This window comes from Gymnodraco acuticeps, unplaced genomic scaffold, assembly GCF_902827175.1.
Source record: "Gymnodraco acuticeps unplaced genomic scaffold, fGymAcu1.1, whole genome shotgun sequence".
Classification (NCBI taxonomy): Eukaryota; Metazoa; Chordata; class Actinopteri; order Perciformes; family Bathydraconidae; genus Gymnodraco; species Gymnodraco acuticeps.
In genome coordinates this window covers 865,693-884,600 of record NW_022990938.1, presented here as the reverse complement: position 1 = coordinate 884,600, position 18,908 = coordinate 865,693, and the positions used below count along the sequence as shown (strand labels likewise).

General features: G+C 41.3%; 1 protein-coding gene across 1 annotated transcript in view; it reads left to right on the top strand.

Annotated features, from left to right (window-relative positions):
• The first annotated feature begins 6,772 nt into the window (after positions 1-6,772).
• Positions 6,773-18,908, top strand: part of foxp2 (forkhead box P2) — a 95,602-nt gene continuing 83,466 nt past the window's right edge. The window contains 3 exon segments of the mRNA XM_034234293.1: positions 6,773-7,227; positions 15,846-15,913; positions 16,472-16,537. The gene's annotated coding sequence lies outside the window, so the exon portion shown is untranslated.

Here is an 18,908-nt window from a genome sequence, read left to right as displayed (position 1 = left end):
CTGTCAACAGAGCCTTCGGTCACCTGCGTTGCCCCCTTGAGGCAAAATATCTGCGGAGTGTCTGTAACGGAGTTTGTCTGTGACCTTTGGGATGTGTCTCGTGTCACTGTTTCGTCGTCTCTTGGGCTGCTGACAGATGCCTCTTCTGGCTGGAGGTCTTCAGTGTTCAACGCAACATCAGCAGGAAGACTGTCTGACAGCAGCTGGCATGCAGCTAAGGTGTGTGCATGTAAGGTGGTGGGTGTATCCGTGCCCACCTGAAATTCTTGCTCTTGACTGCTTGCTGTATTTCGAGCATTGGGCTCTTTATCATTTGAGGGAGAAACTGATGCTGCTGTCTGCAGCCATTCTGACTCTGGAACAGCAGAACGGTCCGTACAGCTCGGCTCATTAAGAAATGCCTGCCATACATCGCATACCGAGGTTTCTTTATCACTGCTATCATCTGTTCTGTTATCAAATGCCTCCCACATATCATTGACAGAAGGTGTTTTCTCCTCTGACGCTTTGGACAAGGTCATTTTAGCTGTTCCAGTCCAAATGTCACGCATTTCAGGAGCCCTCCTCTCATGGACTTTGTCATTGTTCCAATCCAGTGTAAGCAGAGGAATCTGGTGGTAGGTGAGCACCTGTGGATTCTTTTGCCGTTGGTGGAGAAAGCTGGCAGAGTCAACCCACTGAGCAGGCAGAGGCTGAGAAACCCCCTGGCTTGTCGCTGAGTCATGTGAATGAGCCTTCGGTACGTGCTGGCTCCTCTGGGAAAGGTATTCCTTCACACGGGCCAAGCGGGCTGCTCGGTGTCGGCTGTTAATGCTATCCACCTGTCAGAAGAGTCAAAGGTCATTTAAAGTGTTAAGGCTTGACCTAGTTTAATCAGAGGCTACCAGTTTTGTTCATCTAAAAGTCAGCAGCTACTTTAAAACCTCAATCCATGGCAATACTGATGCAACCTCATGACATACACCTATTTTTGTTTACTTTTATTATTATTAGTTTGCACATTTCAGACAGCCTATCAAGTGGCAGGCTAGCTTACTTTCCATATTTTTCGGGGCAACTGAGCACTGTGCAGTATAACAATCATCTTTTGCTCGGCTATCGTATCTTTGCAGAAAGAACAAAACACTTTCTCACTGTACTGTACATTTGCAGTTATCGGCAGCTTGAGACATGGTGAATAGAACACCAGGTTTTGTTGCAAGCAGTGTTTACTTCTAGGTGATAGAAGGCCTTTTTTCTCCCAGGCTTCAACAATAAACTGAAAATATAACAAATGAACCTTACCAAAGTGTTGCGTTCTTCACGGTCTAGTAAGGATTGTATATCTGTGCTGCCCCTCCTGTTAGCCTCCTCTGCTTTATGTGTGGCTTCTGCCTCTGCAAGTAAAACATGTGCTTGCATTATTGATCAGGTATGCATGTACACACATAGAAACTAGAAATGAGGTATACACACACCTGCAGCAGCTGTTGAGGTGTTACTGCTGTCCTCGATGTTTTCCTCTGCAGTGCACTTCCTTTGGTTACAAAATGAAGCAGGGTTTACATTACATAAGATTATAATAGTGTTTTAAATCACATTCTGTGTTAGTGTTTCTTTGTGACAGCATCTTGCAACTATTCAGAGTGGGTATCACTATTTAGGGTGAAACTATTTTCTGTTTTTGTCGAAGAGCTCAAGTTTTAATTCTCATCCTCCTTTTGTGGGGTTCACACTTTCACTCAATACCTTTTTTATTCTCTTTTGTTTCTTCATCCTTCCTGTACTGTAACATGCACCAACACTGGCTTTGCTGTAATTGTAATACATTAGTAAAAGGTGTACAGAAAAAAGCTGCGATCCCTATTTCCATGCAGACAGTTTATACCTTCGTGTGAATTTAATTTGAATGTTTGCCAGTTTTTTAAAAAATGTTTGTAATGTGTGCACAACTTTCAAACTGAAACAACTCAGATCAGAGCAAAGATAATAAGGAATTACTGGTCAGAAGAAAACGCATTTTCTGATTTGGAGTTCATTCAAAGAGAAAAAAGTAGCCTAAGCCTATCTGGCATCCGTAGCCATGGTGAGACGTCATGGAAACCTAGACACACACCTGACCTTAAAAGGGCAATATGTGTTTCAAGCAGCCATTACTGAAAGTTACATAACGGCTTACTGTAAACACACAATTGCCCGGCCAGCTTCCACGTGATGACAGGAGTAGAGCACTGTGTTAAATGTCCTACCACAGGAAATGAATCATTTGGAGCCTTCACTTGTTTCTGGTTGATTTGTTACTAAACTGTCACAACATGAATAAAGTTTGCACTGATATATCCAAAAACGGTTTTATCTGAATATTGATTTCCATGTTATGACGTCTATTGCCACGACTTCCTCGTGCTGTTGAATGTTTACAAAATAACTTGAGTATTAGGTTATCTCACATGATAGCTTTCAGACAGCTCCTCTTGCTCTTGTAGATGTGACTCTCCTCTTGCACCCGGAGAACGTGCTCCTTCACATGTCCTTTCTGGTGGCAGAACAGCACATAGTTCAACCCTGCGTTATTAGCCCAAAAAGTGCTCACGGAGGTCTCATAACGCAGAGAGATCTCCACTCTGGCCCCCTCTCTATCAAAGGGAGGTACCAGGGTGTACATGAAGGTAAACCTGTCTGTTTTCCTGTCACTGGATCCAGGCACGTACTCCGCCAACAAGTCAAATTGGCTCGTCCAGCGATCCAGGGTCACCCGGGCGTAAACTGACTTACTATAGCAGAGGTTGACCACCCTGATGGTGCCACGCAGTGTGGTGGTCCCCGGGAGGAGCTCCATGCTTTCAAGTTCAACCATCTGTGTTTGTAGCCTCTGGTCGAGCTCCTCCGGGGATGAGGGGGCTGTAAACAGGCAGGACATGTAGAACTCCTCCAGTAGAGGGATTGCCTTACTCTTCGGGGGGTGGCTGACCTCTGACTCTGTGACATTGTCAAACTCCTTCACTGACACCAAGTTGAGACCGAACGCATCGGCAAACGACACCTTCCTCCGAATGACGTGTGGGGGCTCCGGTTCGCAGTCCTCATCTGTTTCCTCTTCCGAGGCCTCCATTTCTCCCTCTTCCTGTTCCCCATTTATTTTCATTTCCTCCTCCATAACGGCCCCATCCTCCTCCATGGGTTGGATGTGCGTCCCCTCCATGTTGTGCGGAGGCCTGAGAGGCAGCTGTCGGCCCGTTCTACCGTCTGTCTGGCTCAGAGGGTAGCACAGAGCAGAGTGCCCGTAGCCTGGCTGCAGTGATACTGTAGAAGGGAGAGCAGGGTGAGGACGTGACTGGGCAGATGGAGTTTGGTTTCAGCTGAACACTGGGAGTCTGAGCCAAACCTATTAATAGTGCTCATATATAACTAGTTCAGGGCAGACCATTTATCCTCGTAGTTATCCTTGCACAATATGTTTGCTAGTAACAAAATAAATAAAGGAAAATATAGCTTCCATAAAACACTTCAAAGTAAAAATAGTGCACTAACAGAACCATGTTTATAGTACATTGCCATGGTGTCTATATACAGCTGATTTCAATGTGTAAATATTCCAAAATCAGAGTTAAAAATCTGTATTTGAACTTTACTATCTGTATCCCTTTTACCAAACACAATAATGATATGGCTGAGATGGGACTTTGGATCTGAGTGTTATGGTATGACACTTTATTTTGGTCATGGTTGTCAGATGATGACACAAGCCATCATGTAACAGTTGTACGTAATCCCTGATATAATCTGTGCTTCTAAATACTCAGCTGTACAGCCTTAAACCATGGTGCTTCTTTCAGAATGTGCAGAAATGGAAACTGATGTTCCGCTTTCTAGCAATGTTGATTAGCTTGAATTTACTTCTCTAATATACCTTTATTTGGCTGGAAATAGAATATTAATGCATTTAGTCCTCCACTGCCCTACAAACTACAAATTGAAATATCTCAACTATTTATTGCATTTTTTGCAGAAGTTGACGTCAGAAATAAATATGGTGACCTGTCCTTACATTTTCATTAAGTGCCATCACAAGGTATAATTGTATTAATTCAGAATTTGTTAAACTACTTGAGAACTAATCAGTCATTTCACCTTCAACTCTGTGTTTACCACCACTTACTAACATTCTAAGCTAATGTGGTGAATACAGTATTGTTAACATAAGAAAGTCTCCATTGTCATTGTGAGCATTTTTAGCATTTGAATATTAGCATTTAGGTAAAATTGTGTCTGTGCCTAAGTTTAGCCTTACAGAGAAAATGGAGCCTTTTTAGAAATAATTCTAAATAATATAATTGGAAGTAATAGAAATAATAACAGAAATAATATTTTGTAGTACTCAAGTGTCCCCAGGACTGCTCAAAGGGGAAATGCTCTTCTGCTAAATGCTAATTTTGACCTCTGACCTTTTATATACAGACTACAAAAAACGAGATAATATTGTGTGTGACCCTGTGTGTGTTTGCCTCCTCAGATAGGAAGTTCAACTAATCACCAACGTGCAGTGTACCTATACCTTAAAATCCAGTTTATTGTGTAAATAAAGTGCTGGCAATACAATCCTTCACAGGTAGGTGACCTGCTGAGGCTCTCTGTTTACTATCAATTGTAGTTTTGGTCTGTAAATACCATCACAATGTGCAATAGCTGTAAAGGCAGATATATAATGACAAGTCTGTGACCATATGCAAACATGTTTTTGTTTTTTAAAAAGAAAGCAAATAAATCAGGGACAAAACTGCTTATTAAAAAAGAAAGAAAAAAGCTTATTCAACATGTTAAATAGTATTGTCAAACATTTTATTTTATTCAACCGTTTATTTATTTGGTCACAGTGGTATTTGAACTGTATGTCCAATGTATATCAGTAGATGGCACTATATGATCAGTGAAATACATGTCAGATAGAAATACACATCAGCAAAATTAATATTTGTATACTTCCCTTCTGTTGCGATATTAATGCAGGATAAAAAAATACACAATATGTACATTTTCAATAAAATGGTGGGAGAGTGGTAATAATAAACATGTATACACTTACATGTATAGTTATTTACTCCGTTGTCTCCTGTTACTTTTGACAGACTGTCATATATAACATTGACCAGTAGGTGGCAGCATACCACCACAATTCCATGATACTTGTTTTACAGCCTGATCACATCAAAGATGCTGTTACATTTTGTATTTTCGATGGATTCAAAAAAAATAGCAATAAAGATTTGTTACAAACAACAACACACAAACCTAATTGAACAAATACTGACATATTGGGTATTATGATATGCGTTTCACATGCTATCAACTACAACACGTGTTTTTTTTCAAATCAAATACAAATATCAGCGAGAATATATCTCAATGTATCTATTTTAGTGCATACATAGGCTATATGGCAACACAAAGCTTTTCCATTCATATGGTGAAACAGTTTTACTAGAGAAGAAAATGACTGTCATATTAACATCAATAAGACGCCTTCTTACTACAAGAGACATGCAGACTATTTTGTATTTAAGTCAATACAAATATCTTCACTTTATTGACGCCATTTAAATGTACACATACAGCACAGGCTTAGACACAGATGCTGCAAGATGAGTTTCTTTCATTAAAGACACATATAACCATCATTGGCATGAACAAATCACATACAAAAAACAGTCATTCATCATATAAATAAAAGTAAATATAGCATTTTAATTATTGCCAGTAGAAAGAATACAGGACATTAGTTGTTGTGTTTCTTACATGTTTTTAATACGTGCCCCCCCCCCCCTCCACCCCTTTTTTTTAACTTGATAATCATTTGGTCATTAATTTCTTGACCGTGAACGTCTCAACAGTTTGAAAAGAAGAAAAGGAAGACGAGACAGAATAAAGCAAAGCCTTTGAACAACTGCACGTCTGGTTTCGGATCTACTTTTAAAAGAATAAATAGACTAAATGACCTTTTAGCAAAATTAAAAATAAACATTCCTTCAGTCAAACAGTGCATGTACATCTTCTTGTAATACTATTATTTATTATAATATTATTTTAGATTTCATTAGATGACATTAAGAATGAGCTATACATTTAGAATGAGCTATACATAGTCTAAACGTACTGTATGTTTACATTAACTTGAGAAATTTTGTAAAAATAATAACGATACTAATTTGTAAGATATTTATCATTGCACATCATTTTACTGTATGCACACCCCCCCCCCCCCCCCCCCCCCCCCCCCAGAACATCGTTATTTGTCTTTTTACTATGCAGATTAAGAATGTTTTAAAAATAATAAGCCTGATGTATTTCCTTTGACTCATGTTCACACATAAGATTGCATATTTATTTTATTTAGAATTTAAAAAGTCTTAATAGAATATGACAGCGATGTAGTTTACCATAAAAATATGACACACAACTTCATGTTATATCCCACTTTGTGGTCGCTGTATGCAGTTCCTGTTGGAACATTACGGCAATATTTAATGATTTTTTCATTTGGTTACAAATGGCAGATGCATTTGTAATAAAGCGACTTCATGGTAGTGTATTTCATGAAGTTTCTCAGATTGAGCACCGGGCTCACTTATCTCTTCGTCGGAAGGACCGTCTCGTTACCGGTTCTCTCCCCACCAACAATACGACACGAGCAACGTATAACAGAGAGAAAACCCACGCCGTTTGAAAAAGGGGAAACAAACTTTAAAAAAATAACTTTGTGTTGACATAGCAGGTGCCCTGACGTCACACGGGGTCGCAGTACTCCCAAAAATAACAACACACACACCTCCGCGCACAAGCAAGTGCCTCCCCCGGGGGGGTTTCTAGACCCAAATATACTTGCTTGCTGGGATACAGCTTGATGTGTGTTTGAATCGTAACGAAGAAAAAAAACAAGCCGCGTCTTCCTCGCATTGCGCGTCATTCAAACAGGACTCAGTGTACTGCTTTTCCCTCTGTTGCATTAGTAATAACAGCGGCGTTGACGGGAGACAGCAGGAGAGAGTGTGTGTGTGTCTCAGACTGCGGTGCCCAGCGGAGGAATATTTGAGCTTTTTATTTACTCTGCAGCTTGTTGTTCATTTTCTCTGCGTTATGGTGAACTTGGACAGTCACGTGTGAACATCTCTGCAAACACAGAGGACGACGACTTCGCACCTGGTGTGTCCCTTTGACTTTACCGCGAGGAGAATATACCTGCCATTTTTTGTGGTAAGTTTTTCTCCCCATGAGCCGTTTTCTCTCCACACTTTGTGAATTAGGAAGTGGACCGCTGGCCACAAGTTTGTCCCGTGTTATCTGGCGCTTTGCAACTTAACTTGGAACGTTATTATTTACATGTTGCGCGAGGACTTCCTGTGCTTTTTAATGACCGAGCTGCTGTTATTTTACATTTATCACCTAGGACTAGAGTTCAGCTTTTTCATGTTGGACCCTCAGACAGCTCTGTCAACGCTTCGCCTGCTCCGAACACTGAGCACTGACTTTTAAAAAGCCAACTTATTGTTTCTTATCTGCTCATTATTTAACCATTAAATTCAGATTTATAAATTGTGCTTGCACATTGTTACACATACACGATATGTATTTACCACCAAGTGGTAAATGACATATCGTGAAACTAATTAAAAAAGGAGAGTCTGTTCAGAAGTGTGCTCAATTCGGTAAAAGTATTGATAACTGTCCTGTTAAAATTGTATTTGATTTAAAGCCCATTTTTAGATTTAATGTCTTATTATTTTTGCAATAATGTAATGAAAAGCAATTTTACTATATATTTAGAGTTTGCTGTAAATTATTAGTGTTGATAAAACATTTCAATAATTACTAAAAACAAGACTAAACAATAACCTTAATTTGTAATATCAATTGTTATATGTACATCACTTACACCATCTAAATGTCATTCATTTGTCTTATTTATTAAATAAGCAAAGATTTCTGTGTTGTTAAATTCCTTTACTGTCACAACCAGGGGTTGCTTATAGTGTGTTTCAAAAGTGTTTTTTTTAAATCACTCCTTCTGTTTTCAAAATACAAACCTAAACATAAAACCTGTTCAGTAAAAAGGAAATGCAATTAGATTGTAAGCACGAGCTGTAGTTATTCATGCTTTATCTGCATGATCTATGATTATCAGCATTGAATACCTTACCGTGCTTGCTTGCTCCATTTTTATATTCCATATGTTTTGTCCAGAAACAAACAGGGATGCTCAGAATTCATGATAATCTACAATTCTAACTTATGAATCAAAACAGCTCATAAAAGCTTCTGTTAAATTCCTCTATTTCACTCTTGCAATCACTGTGGCTATAGAATCAATAGATGTCACTTTTTGGTAAAGGAAGGCTAACTAGGTAGTGGGAGATGCTGGACTCTCCGGGCCTGTCCTCTGATCAGCTTTCACCCTGGATTAGCTGCGTGGACCCTCCTTGTTCCAGCCACAGGGTGCACAGGTGTTCCCTCCTCAGTTATGCAGGTGTGGGCCAGTTCCCCCCTCACTCAGCAGCTCTCACTCTTCAAAGGCCAGGCGGCAATAAATGCCCCTTGTGAAATATGTCATCGACGGTGCACAATCAGCCCCTTTGTTGAAGTGCCCCTGTAATCATTTCTTAAAGCATGCTTAAAACAGTCCCCCTTGTTGACTTGTTATCGGGGTGGTGTGTGCAGTAAGTAAGGTCACTTGATTTTGTAAAACCAGGGTGCATTTTTTCCCCCAAGGCAGTGGGAGCGATGGAGAGAGACTTGCCATTAGTCTCCCTCCATCGCTGACCGTTGTTGGGAGCAGTGCACTTATTACCACGACTCTCCCCACTCTGCGTCCATTTTTTGATTGCTGCATTTATCATCGGGCGCTCGTGCTCTACATTATGGTAATAGGAAAATGAATGTCCTCCACAGGATTAATGTGTATACCCTGTCATACGTTTCAATCATTTATCAATATTAAGATTCAGCTTTCAGCTCAATGAACACTGGTTGATGCATGATTTGATCTTTAGATATGGAAATGGTTGCGTCCAGCTGAGCTGAAGTAGGAAATGCTTTGTAATTCATTTTTTGTTCTGAGAGTTCTATGAAAACTATGAATGCACAAACGTAATGAATTAACGGTTTAAAATGATGGCAAATTAAGACCACAACGTGGATTTTCTAAACAGATCATATCAATTCTGTTGTGAGTCAGAGTACTTCTTAGGCAATGAAACACTTTTGGATTGGCTTTTGAGTTGCACCATCACCCATCCCCCAACACCTCTGTAATGAAACAGACTGCTCGCTCAACCCTTGAGGTGTTGCTGCTTTTGGGGGAAAAATGGGTAAGAAAATCAAGGGAGTGGTGCGGCAGCTTCACTTTCTAAACATCTCACTGAGCTCATCTGCGAAACTACACTGTGTTTTCATGTGTGGCTAACTTAGCCCTCTTACTGAGCTTAAAGGCAATTACATGTACAGGTTATATCCCAGTTTATAAAAATGTTTCCATGACAACCTCCATGCAAGTTAAAGCAACCAGAAGTGATCAAGTCCTTTTTTTCCCTTCTCCCCTCCCACTTCGTTTCCCTCCCCCCAGCCCCCCTGTAAGAATGGAATTTGTGTTGACAGTTTTGGCCTTTAATGACACTTTTGTGCCGCGCAAAAGTATTTATTTACCAGGATCATATACTGCAAGCTGTCGGCTTGGGAGAGATTGACTTCTTAAGATAAAAGAGTGCATTACATGCTTAAGAGGCCACCCTTTTGCACTGTAATTATCCACATCACAGTAATGATGTTTTGTGTGCCACTAAGGGTCTTGAGACAGCTCAGACTTTTTTAGTTACGCTCTGGGTCACTTCTTAAGCCTGACTCGACGGTGTTGGGAGACGATGTGACTCTTTGGCCGGAGAAATGTGTGCAGGGTGGGGTCAGGGGATGAGGATTAGAAAGGAGATTGCAGGCAGCCCACACAAAACGTTGTTAAGAACTATCTGAGCAAAGAGCCAGTCGGTGACTAGCCTTTTGTTTCATCTCTAGTCACATGTAGAATTTGTTTCAGTTTATTATTTATTGGTTTCATGCTTGCTTTGTTAAAAAGCCTATGCGTTTACACATTTACTCATACCAAAACAATCAAATGTAAAAATATCTTGAAAAGATTGTTTTGCAAATATAACGTCATTTTATCCTCTTAGGATTGTAAAGCCACATAAAGTGTTGCTTTTGGCTGGTGCGGATAACGGGTCGTGCATGTAAAGATATAAAACAAACGTTTTGGTTTGTTTACACTATACCTCGTCAGCAATGTAAGATAATGGATGCCTTTTCATAAGGTTTAGAGTTCACCTCTTGGCACTAGAGTCTTAACGGTGACCTTGGAGTTCAATAGTCTCCTGTTGAGCTGACACTGAGCTGCCATGAGCTCTGTTTCTCAAATTAACTATGTACTCATTTGAATCACAGTACACATCAGCTTCAGACCTGCCCTTTTTGTTCCTCATTGCATGTTTACTTGTGGTGTGAAGGCACGGCAGCTTTTATTCAAGTCACGGTCAGATGGACAGTGTCCGGGTGAGAAGAAACGTGTTGGCTTTGTCGGTCCTGCCCTGCATTAAAGATAGAGGGTCACTCATGGTAAAAGGCAAGGTCATTGTGGCTCAGCCCACATCCAGCCATCAGCCTGTCAGTCAAAGCTCATGTGAGACAGCACTGTAGGCTAACAGTGGGAGCTAACTCTACCAGTGTTTAATGGGGCTGCGAAAGGTTGTTTAAAGCTGTGATTAATGACAATACCGGTAGATTTTAGGGAGAAGAAAGTCCCCTTCTATGGTAAGTTCCAACCTAAATAATATCTGACAACCATTAGTTAACAAATTAAAATGTAATCTTAATGGCATTATCCGAGCTTCAACCATAGAGGGTTTTGCTTCAGACCAGAAAACATCAACACTGCGTAAATCATCTCCGAAGACCTTTTCTCTTTACCCAAAGAGACACAAAAAAATGTTTATTTCAAACATGTTGTGAGAGGGAAAAAAAAACATGGGGGGGGGGTCGTGACAGTAACAGTTTTTGACAGGCACATTAGGCTGCAGAAAGAGCATCCAGCTCGGGGCTGAGGGCATATGGTGCTGCCTTCTGCCGGCGTAGCTCTAGACCAAGTTACAACACTCGCGCAGGGTCACGACTGTCTCAGGTTTGTTCCTTCTGTCTTACTCTTCTAAATAAAAGCAGGAGGAAAAATGGAGGTGGGGGGTTGGGTGGAGGCGGCAGTGTTGAGTGGGTTTGGGTGTTGTACAGTGTCGTTGAGTAAAGGACAAAAGGAATGTTTCCAGTCGAGCCCTTTGGGCCAGGATGTAATTTGGTCAAATGTGAAGGAGAGACTTTTGACATTTTCAAAGATGCATCTCTGTTAGTGTGGGTTGTTTCACAGCAACACACCACCATTTTTGTTTCTGGCATTACACATTTGAATAAAGCAGTTAAATCAAGTATAGTGCAGACATTTGATCTCCTTTGATCATCTGAACACCCAGCTTGTGCTCTTGGATAGCAACCCCTAATCCTACTCTAAACAATGACCTTGTTTTCACCACATTGGCTCCGTTAGGGTTTTCTACTCTGTAATGTGCAGAGGATGAACTTGGATAATGTGTAGGGTGACGCAGGGCTCTGGTCTGAAGACAGCGGATCGGCAGAGTGTAATTACAGGCTACTGTACGGCTCTCTGGATTTTCCCCGGATAACATCTATCGGCCTCCAAGCTCAGACTTCGTTGCTGCTCTCTGCGAACCAAATAAAATGGCCACAACATATGGAGGCAGCAAAACAATGGTTTATTTTTATGATATTTGATGAGTGGTTTTTAATTTAGATTGTCACTTCTGGCAAGCAGCAGGGCAGATGGTGCAGACTTGAGTGCCCATTAGAGCCTAAATACCTCCAGGCAGCTGTTGGTCATAAACTTTTCTTTTTTTTAGCTTTTTCATGCATGTTTTATTTTTTTAACATGGTTTAGGTCAAGAGGAGTCAAACCTGTTACAACACCTGTGTCTACATATGCAAATCTGTTGTATTGTCATTTCATTAGGCAAGGCAAAAAGACAAGGGTCCCTTGTGGTTGCAAATGCGACTGGCACCGGGCCCACTTGGCATGCTACACAGCAGCAAGAAGCTTGAGGCGGGACGAGGGGAGGGACGGGATGATGTTTTTTTTGTTGTAGCAGAACGCTCAGCAATCGGATGCCATCACATTACAGCTCAATCTGAATGGGTTCCTTCAAGTTGTCTTGGAATTGAAGAGGGGGCCCATTATCCGTCGTTATCTTTTCTGTAAAGATTTGCAATAAGTGAATGACGAAGCCCAGTAGCCAAAAACTGGCACACGCGTGTCTGGCACACTCCTCCTTCCCCCCCTCCTCACCCCCAGTGTCCTCTTCTCTCCCCCTCCTCCTCCCATCCACATCCCTTCATCATCTGGCGCTCTCCCGCAGCGCTCGCCTCTTAACCACATGTGCCAGTGCCGGGCCTGCTCTTGCTCCGGGGCTAATTGTTCACTGGTAAACTGCATGCTTGTTGGTGGGGGTCTCCCCTTTATCCAGGCACACTGCTACAGAGCAGGATGGTGGCGGTGATGACGACGGTGGGTGTTGTGATGGAGGGGGTACAGATCATGATCTCTCCATGCAGTTTATTTTCGCTGTTTAAGTCTGAAGATTGTCGGTTGTAATCCGGCTTTTGCTCTGAATGCAACAAATACACCATGAAATTAAAGGTTATTGCAGGAGCGTAATGCAAAAGCTCTGTTCGAGATTACCAAGGCTGTTTGCGGATCTGGGGAGAATGAGTATGCTTTTATTTCCTGTCAGTCTAAGAATCTCCCTCTGAGAACTGGATTGGTTTGTCATATATTTTTTGAAACAGATTCCTATAATATTCTTTGATTCTCCTGCAGTCCAGTTGTATAAAAAGCCCAGACACTGCTTTTTAAGTTGATTTATTTTCATTATTTATAATTTGCAGATAACATTTAGTTGGTTATTTGTTGGTTTATAAAATGTCAGAGAATAGTACTTGAAGTTTTTCTCTTTTACGTCCAAAACCAGTCAGTTGAATATGATATAACAGGAACACTTAATGTTTACGAGGCTGATTTAAAATGCATATTCCTTCCTGTTTTTCAGGAAATATTCCTCTCAATTTATGCTAATAGTTGATAACTCAATCATCAAAATAGTTATTCTGCCAATCTACTAATCGATTTGCAAGCTTTTTGCTGCATCCCCAAAGACTGACATGTGACGAGTCCACTATAATCCATTGTTACTCGTCTAATATTGTCGTCTTCTTATAAGTGCCTTCCTCAGCCAAGGAGTTAGATGGATGGAAAGACCTGGGACTAGGTATTGAGTTAATCTCATCTGATAACTGAGGCCCTCCTCATCCTCCCTCTCCTGTCTTCCCTTTCTTACCTCCCCCTCTCTGTCCTCCTCCTCCCTCCTCTGCCATGGCTTGGTGGGTCTGATTTGTACTTCTGCTCCTCTCTCTCCAACACGGACGGCATTAAAGCCAGGCCCCACAAGCCCCCTCTGATACGGGAGAGTTCATTAGAGATGTGCCTTTGATGGGCAGCCTTTTCATGTGACTACCGGTTTTTCAAATACCTTGATGTAGAAGCTTAAGAAGGCATTGTGCAGTAAGCCCTCCTTTTGATGCGACTTATTTAGATCTGCATAGTAAATCAGGGGGGAGTAAATAACCAGCCAACAGATGGAAGCAAGGAGATAAGGCGCTGGCGAACAATCGCATTTGTATTTTGTTATGATGTTGACAGCAGCTAAAATTCACTAATCTAGAGCCACTGATCTGCATTTCAAAGAAATCTCATTTAGCAGCAGGGAGGATAAAGTTCCTCTCATTGTGTCTATTTTATTGCATTCTTCACTAATTTATCTGGCCACAGATTTAACGTGCAGGGCTCGGTGCTAGGAGCTGGCCTCGGCGCGTTGCATAGGGGGTCTTAAATACTGTGAAAGCGGTTACGTCTAGACTGTGAGCTGAGGGTAATTACACGTCTGACCATGAATAGAATGAGTTTGAAGACTCATCTTTCTTCGGGCGGGCCTGAATTGCTCGACTAACACTGATAAGGAGCATTTGGTCCCCACAGAAATATTGCCAGTGACTTTCCATAATGCCCCCCCCCTCCCCTTTTCCAACACCAAGGAGGATGGTATTTACTTTTAAGATAAAGTTATTGTGTACAGTAATCTGACTTGTTAGCATAATGTCCTCTTTCATCGCAGGACCTTCCTTTTTCTGCAGTGTGGAAGCATTTGTGGTCCGGGTCTTAAATAGTTTATCTTGACTTAGTGCACGCACGCTTTATGTAAATATCAGCCTATAGCATTATTAGGCCTTCATGAGTACTTGAATGCGTTTGCCATATTTATAAGTTGATAGAATTTACCAGTGGTTTTGTATTTGGCATAAAGATATGTGTGGTATTTGTAAATCCCCACGAAGTGGAGGTCATACAGACTAATAGCATTTCTAATGCTTTCCCAGTGAATAAAATATGACATCAGCCCAGAGGTGTTGTGATAGTGAAGTTTGCTCGACAGCAAATCATTTCAAATAAAGGTGCATGAACTTCAAATAATGTTGTATATCTAAATTATATTTTCTTTAAGGCGCCGTTACAACTTCCAACAGCTAGATATATTCCAAATCTCATAACATTTTAAAGACTTTGTGATCGTATAAACCAAACTATATATCTCAAAGGCACAAAACACAAATAAATCATACCATTTTATATGTTTTTTAAACTTGTCAAACCGCTTTTTATGTCTGTTTCCCCAACACACAGTGCATTGGTTAGTGTCCACCCACCCCCACCTCCCACCATACGCCTCGCTCTATTCCGAGCAATCTGTGCAACATTTTCCACAAACTCAAAACAGTGAAAAATTATAGCAGTTGGCATGTTTTGTTTTCAGCTGTGCTGTTTGCGCGGAGGGCTTTTCGTACAGTTCAGAGAGCACATTCCTCAGGATTCAGCAGTCGTCGGTTGCCTGTAGGGGTCATTGGGATTCTAGGAGAATAAAGGGGAGGAAAAAAAGTATTGAAAAGGAAACATCCAGGCCGTTTTGTGCCCCTCCTCATGCCCTCAGCAGCCCCTACAGTTCTCTTCAATGAGAGGAATTCATATTATTCTTCACCTATTGCTCTAAACTTGATGTATATGCAGTAAACATGTCCTCGGCAATCTATCGCAGCAGTAGTGGTATTATACAGTATTTCTCTTGCTGTGTAATTAACACAAATATCAATCCTAATGGTCTATAAATGACTCCAACGCCACATCATGTGTACTTAGATGTAGAAAGCTGAATGAACCTACATTAGAAATCAATCGTGTCAGGTAAATGGTGTGATTTACTTGGCGGTGAGAGCTTCAGCCTTCCAGGCACTGCACCTTTCAACTTGAGAGGAGTGTGTGTGTGAAGGGGGGTAATATCACTTTTACTGTACTGCCTGTTTGTGCATGCACACACACACACACACACACACACACACACACACACACACACACACACACACACACACACACACACACACACACACACATAAACTCAGCAGAATCCAGGTGCACTTTGTTATTTCAAGTTTATTGCTTTCACCTACGAGCCATACACACAATAGTTATGCAAGACACAATCTAGCCCACACATGTCGGCAGCAGCACTCAATGTTCATAGAGAACATACACACAAAAAAGAAGGGTCAGCATTTCGTGAGGAGCTTTCGACTAATGATATTCTTTCTGTTTTATCTTATCTCAGATAGCTGACATCGCTGGACATCCTTCCACTCCTGTGACGGACAACAACAGCAAGTTCTCTCCCTCAGGGTGAGTATTTAAACATGTGCATCTGTCAGAGAATCGTTCACCAGTGACCTTTGGCGCCGTCTTCTCAAAATGTTTCTCCTAAGTAAAACTCTTTTGAAGGCATGTTTCATTGTTATCAAGACTCCAACTGTGTCTGAAGTATTGTTAGCCTTTCTGTGTGTTTGGGTGATTGTAGTGGCTCGTGGAGGTCAAGGCCCCCTCCCCCCCATTCCCCTCTCAAATGTAGCAAATCTTCATCTTGTCCACCTTGATAGAATTCCCCCTCCACTGGGCAACCTTTCAGTTGTGCCTGTTTGGTTTTCACACCCCAAGGATTTTCAATCTACTCCAGCTTAGAAGTTATGATATGCATTATGGCCGACAAATGTGGGCTTTGATATCTATTTTTCTATTTTGTATTTACTTGTCTTGATTAAGATTTGTAAGCGAACATAATAAAGGGTTATATTGGCTGCACCTGGTATTTATAACTCTAAACTGGATTGCAAAGATACAGCATTGTTTAATATACTGCTCAGCCGGCGCAAACATTTATTTTCCCTTTTTATTTTTCTCAAGGATGAAATATGCACACGGTGCGCCCGTAGAAAACAGCACACGACACACACTGTGAAGTCCAAAGAGGTAAGTGGAAGCTGTTTTCATTATCTTTTTATGCCCGGTGTTGTGTTGTGTTTTCCCCAGATACATGTGTCCACTCACTTTAATGAGCCACAACAGCTCTGAACAGTGCTCAAATTACATAACAGCCGAGCCTGGTATGAGAAAAACATACCTGTTAGCACACGGACCTCATTTAGATTCGTCATAATTCAATTGGCGTCTGTAAAAGTTGGGGTGTGGGAGATTCATGTAGTTTTCTAAAAGTAACTAATTTAAGACGAATATTTGTATGCATTTCTCAAGCAAAATGTTTTTTTAGCTGAATAATAAATAAAATATCACCTGTTAATCGGTTAATATCTAATAGATGTATTATATATATTTTTTTATTCCTGCATTTTGTAGTTGTGCAAAACGTTGACATGATTAAGATAGCTCCCTTTTCCGAGCTAATGGTGTTTGTCACCAGGTCAGTCCACAAATGAGTGTGAGGAATCTCAGGTAATGGGAATCGCCAATTACATCCCCATCGTGGCTAATGCAGCCATTCTATCGATTAGATCTCACACACACACACACACACACACACACACACACACACACACACACACACACACACACACACACACACACACACACACACACACACACACACACACACACACAACCCTTTGTAAACATTTTAAGTAGTGATGATGAGGAAGAAACACAATTAAACTGTATAGTTTTGTTTGGAAGTATATAAAGTAAGCATGCTTAATGAAGACTCAGAAGAGTAGTGTGTGAATGATTTAGCTTCAGGTAGGTTTCATAAACTGTAACTAAATAATCAATCATTGCTGTATGAAATATTTTGATACATCTGCCTAAATACATTTTTGGTTTGAAGCCAGAAATTCGAAGTCAGTTTGCTTTCTATCCAAACCGTAACTTAATTTAAATATTCTACCGCCAACCTAAGAGAGGAAATCTATTTACCTTAGGACACTAGAGGGAAATAGGATCAAAGTGTATGGACAGGAGAACATATTCTGGGTGGCTTGGCTCTAGAACCAAGTCCACTTCCCCAAGAGTCTCTCTTTCCAGAGCGAGGCAGAGTCCAGATTTCCTTTTCCACCTAAAAGAGATTTAGATATTACTTCTTAATTTGTCTAGTATTCAGTTAAATCTTCAAAGATGAACTCTTACTGCATATCTGCTGGCCTAAAAAAAAGTCCTTTTAATCATCGCAAAAGTGTAATAGCCCCAACACTGCAAGCCATACTTCCAATGTAGACATATATATAAATCTACAGCAATTAGATCTATCTCTGGCTGCTTTAAAGAACTTGGACTGAACAGCCCTCTGCTCATATTTCCAGTTTGAAATTGATTTCTTGTCAAAGATCAGAGACCTTCTTGTCATTCCACTTCCAATCCTCAAATGGTTTCTCTGAGCCTGCTAACTGTGGAGCCTGAGAGTGGGCAAACAGGGGGAACCTCCACGGATCTTTACCCTGGGCACTCTGAGCCGCCGAGGGGGTAGAGGCGGAAATCAAAGGGACTGGGATCATTCCCCATTGGCGGCGTCCATTGTCTGGCTGATTTGGGATTGGTGGAGAAGGTGAAAAACTGCGGGGTGGAGCGTGGGGTTGGATGGAGATCAGGCAAAGAAACCCCCCTTTTTCTTCCCTAATCTTTATCCACCATTAACCCCAGTGCCCCAGTGTGTAGCTGAGATCAGGGCCATTGGTCAATCCCCCATTCACCGCCACCCAGAATATTTTAAAGTTAAGCCGCCTCGCTTAACAAAAAAAGTCTTACTCATCAAAGGTTTACTTTCCCTCTCGGTCCCAAGGATCTGCCGCAGCTCTCCGTGCACCCTTCCCTCTACGGTCCACTGTTTTGTCTTCACACTTACGCAAGGGGGAAGGGAAGGGGAGAGAAGTTTTGGAAGTTGCCCAAGTTTCCATATTTCAACTTAATGAGGTATGGTTTGGGGTCTGATAGTGCCGTGCCGTGCTGTGAGAAAATTGGAGCAAAAGTGGAAAGAGCAATGATGTGTTGCCCTTTGCTGATCTCTGGGATTAGGAGCTGTCCTGTTTTTAAATAGACTCCAGAATTGTACTTACACTATTTCCGCAGATGAAATATTTTTCACACCTGGGATGTATATTCCCAGTTTGTTTTTTTTCCACATGCAAACCATCACAAATTGAAAATATAACAAGGCTGAGATCACCTACTCCACTTTTAGACGGCCTCTCTTCTTCTATACTTATATCGCTTCTCTGCAAGGCTCGGGTATTTATTGCACGGGTCTGATGAGAATAGAAATGGGACAGAGCGGAGGATGTGGAGATGCAGGGCAGACGGTGAGGAGTGGAGAAAAGAGATTGCATGGAGAGTGTTT